Genomic DNA, 4,385 nt, shown 5'->3' with positions numbered 1-4,385 from the left:
TCATAAGGTACAAAAAGGAATAGGCAAATGAGTAGGCTATCTGACGTTGGACTAATGATACTTGTTTGTCAAACTATGAATATGTAAATTAGTATGAAATCAATCATAAAATACCCAGGGCCGAGTCAGGGGGGCATATCATATCACATATCCAGACCAGTGCGCAAGGCACTTATCCATAGCCCATGAACTGCTCCTGGAGCGCCACATGATCATCTTCTTCGGTGGAGTTTAACAGTGGTTGGCATCCAATATGTATCATTTTTATTTATTTTTTACCTTTATTTAGCATTACCACCCCCAACTAAACTATAGTATAAACCCATTACACCTTGTGGTACAAAATGGGAAAAGGCAAAACAGGAACAATACAAATATATTTTTAATTACCCTACCAACTAACCTTATACACTCCTTAAAAACCCACTACCCCATTCAGCTACTTTGACCCTATCTGCTCCTGCACCATACCAACAACCTGGGAGGACAGGACACCACCACTAAACACACTCTGTAACTCGTCTGAAGTAAAATCTTGATATCCAAATACTTTTCTGCAGCTGCCACCACATTTATTTTCTGTGATTTACATTCCATTTCTGCATACAGTTGATAATCATTGCTATGCCTTACTGAAGCATATAGTGCATTCGGAAAGTATTCATTGACTTTTTCCACATTTTGTTATGTTACAGCCTTATTCTAAAATGGATTAAATAAATAAAAATCCTCAGCAATCTACACACAATACCCCTTAATGACAAAACAAAAATATATTTGTAGAATTTTTTGCAAATGTATTAAAAACAAACAAACACATACCTTATTTACATAAGTATTCAAACCCTTTTCCATGAGACTCGAAATTGAGCTCAGGTGCGTCCTGTTTCCATTGATCATCCTTGAGACGCTTCTACAACTTGGGAGTCCACCTGTGGTCAACTGAATTGATTGGACATGATTCGGAAAGGTCCACACATGTCTATATAAGGTTGACAGTGCAGAGTGAAAACGAGAGTGAAAACCAAGCCATGAGGTTGAAGGAATTGTCTGCAGAGCTCCAAGACAGGATTGTGTTGAGGCACAGATTTTGGGAAGGGTACCAAAAAATGTCTGCAGCATTGAAGGTCCCTAAGAACACGGTGGCCTCAATCATTCTTAAATGGAAGCAGTTTGGAACCACCAAGACTCCAGAGTTCCTCTGTGGAGATGGGAAAACCTTCCAGAAGGTCAAACATCTCTGCAGCACTCCACCAATCAGGCCTTTATGTTAGTGGCCAGACAGAAGCCACTCCTCAGTAAAAGTCAAGACGGGTTGCTTGGAGTTTGCCAAAAGGCACCTTAAGGACTCTGACCATGAGAAACAAGATTCTCTAGTCTGATGAAACCAAGATTGAACGATTTGTCCTGAATGCTGAGCGTCACGTCTGGAGGAAACCTGGCATCATCCCTACGGTGAAGCATGGTGGTGGCAGGATTATGCTGGGGGGTTGTTTTTGAGAGGCAGGGAATGTGAGACTAGTCAGGATCGAGGGAAAGATGAACAGAGCAAAGTAGGGATACTTGATGAAAACCTGCTCCAGAGTGCTCAGGACCTCAGACTGGGGCAAAGGAGGCTTCGGGACAAGTCTCTGAATGGCCCGGACATGAACCTTATCGAACATCTTTGGAGAGACCTGAAAATAGTTGTGAAGCAACATCCAACCTTACAGAGCTTGAGAAGATCTGCAGAGAAACTCCCCAAATACAGGTGTGCCATCCTTGTAGTGTCATACCCAAGACACGGCTGTAATCCCTGCCAAAGGTGCTTCAACAAAGTACTGAGTCAAGGGTCTCAATTATGTAAATATATTTCCATTTTATTTGAAATAAATTAGCAAAAATGTCTACACCTGTTTTGCTTTCATTATGCTTGTGTGTAGATTGAGGGACATTTAAAAAAAATATTGTTCAGAATAAGGCTGTAACCTAACAATGTGGGAAAAGTCAAGGGGTCTGAATACTTTCCGAAGGCCAATAAGTGCTATACAGTGCCTATCTCTCTGTGTTGGCAGAGTTACTACTCCTCTCTGGGTCCCTCACCCTTGACACATCCCCTAATTTCTTCACTCCATCGGCATAGGACACCATCTGCACTACTGACTCTAGCTATCTCAACCTGCCTCTCTCCCACCGGACACTTCCGATCCCCAGTAACTTTATCTACTGAAATTACACTTCCCACATCATAATCTCCCTCCTACAAACTGCTGACATGACCATAAATGTTGCACCTGAAACAGCGCAGTGGATTCGGCACAAAAGGATAACTGATACAATGCAGTTGGAAAATATTCAGACCCCTTTTTCCAAAAAATGTAATCTTGGTTTCATCAGACCAGAGAATCTTGTTTCTCATGGTCAGTCTTTGGTGCCTTTTGGTAAACTCCATGCATACTGTCATGTGCCTTTAACTGAGGGGTGGCTTCCACCTGGCCACTCTACAATAAAATGCCTTATGGTTCTCCCATCTCCACAGAGGAACTCTGGAGCTCTGTTGGTGACCATAAAGTTCTTGGTCACCTCCCTGACCAAAGCCCTTCTCCCCCGGTTGCTCAGTTTTGGCTGGGCAGCCAGCTCTAATAAAGAGTCTTGGTGATTCCAAACTTCTTCCATTTGAGAATGATGGAGGCCACTGTGTTCTTGGGGACCTTCAATGCTGCAGAAATGGATTTGTACCCATCCCAAGATCTGTGGCTCGACACAATCCTGTCTCAGAGCTCTATGGACAATTCCTTTGACCTCATGGTTTGGTTTTGCTCTGACATGCACTGTCAACTGTGGGACCTTATATAGACAGATGTGCGCCTTTTCAAAATATGTCCAATCAATTGAATTTACCACAGGTGGACCCCAATCAAGTTGTAGAAACATCTCAATGATGATCAATGGAAACAGGATGCACCTGAGCTTATTTCCTTATATGAACTGTAACTCAGTCAAATCTTTGACATTTTGCATTTATATTTTTTAACTTACAGAAGATAATACATCCAATGATCATATAACTGGTTTGATAGTTCCTTAGCGTAATTTCTTCAACATAATTGTAATTTAACTATAATTTCAATTTGTGAAACAGCAAGCGTTTGACAATAAATAGGAAAGAAATGTACACTACTTTGATATTACAGCATTCTGGGCTCATTCATAGTGATTGACACAAAATCTCTGACAATATGGCTTACAGCTAAATATTTTCTTGTTCAACATATTATTCCTAGACCCTACAATAGGATATAAATGAGAGGTGATTAATACCTTGTGTGTGTGTGTATTTCCTTACTAATAAAGAAAAATTATGTGTGCAAATACAGTAATTGTCAAGGCTACAGCAACACATTATTAAAAAAGTGCTTAAAGGCAACAAGTGTTTCTACTGTTTGTGGAATGGGGAAAAACTATTAACGGGATCATATTTAAGTGGATAAAGCACACGCGCGTCTAAAACACCTTTAAAGTGTAGTGTAACATTAAACAGCTATAAAGATCACAAATGGTGTTTGATAAGAGATATTTCCTCTTCTCGTGTTCAAATTGATATGCAGACAAGTCTTAACCCTGACTTTTCCACACTTCCACAACGAAGGCTAGCCCATTCAATAGACGGTAATATTAAACATTATAAACTGGATGGTTCGAGCCCTAAATGCAGATTGGCTGCCAGCTGTGGTATATCAGACCGTATACCACAGGTATGACCCCCCAAAACAATTATACTGCTCTAATTATGTTGGTAAGCAGTTTATAGTTGCAATAAAGGAACCTCGGGGTTCTGTGGTATATGGCCAATATATCAAGGCTAAGGGCTGTATCCAGGCACACCGTGTTGCGTCGTCCCTAAGAACAGCCCTTAGCCGTGGTATATTGGCCATATACCACACACCCCCGGGCCTTATTGCTTAATTATACTGTCTACTCCCAAAGCTGTCTGTTGCCTGAGGGGAATTCCCAACGCTCCCCAAATGCTCCGTCTAAACACAAATGCGCCTCTCACACGATACAGTTTCAGAAACATTTGGAACATTGCTTCTATGAAAGTTTTTTATTTTTTAAGATACTTAAAAAAGTTTAGTGAAGTTGCACCCGGCTTTATTTGTAAACACTGGAAATATGGAATGGTTAAATGGAAATGTGAGTGCAAGGTGAGAGGATGTCGTAATGGTGTGTGAAAACAACTAGGTGCAACTTTCCTAAACTGCGCACAGTAAGTCTATCTTTTGTATTTGAAATATTATTTCTCGCTTATATAAAAGTAAAGTTCCAAAGATATCCAAAACCGTATCGCAAGTGTGGTGCATTTGCATTTCGACAGAGCGTCAGGAATAAACAAGAGCATTGGGATT

Source organism: Salvelinus namaycush, chromosome 21 (genome assembly GCF_016432855.1).
Source record: "Salvelinus namaycush isolate Seneca chromosome 21, SaNama_1.0, whole genome shotgun sequence".
Lineage (NCBI taxonomy): Eukaryota > Metazoa > Chordata > Actinopteri > Salmoniformes > Salmonidae > Salvelinus > Salvelinus namaycush.
The sequence above is the reverse complement of the archived record's forward strand: the minus strand, read 5'-3'. Positions refer to the sequence as shown.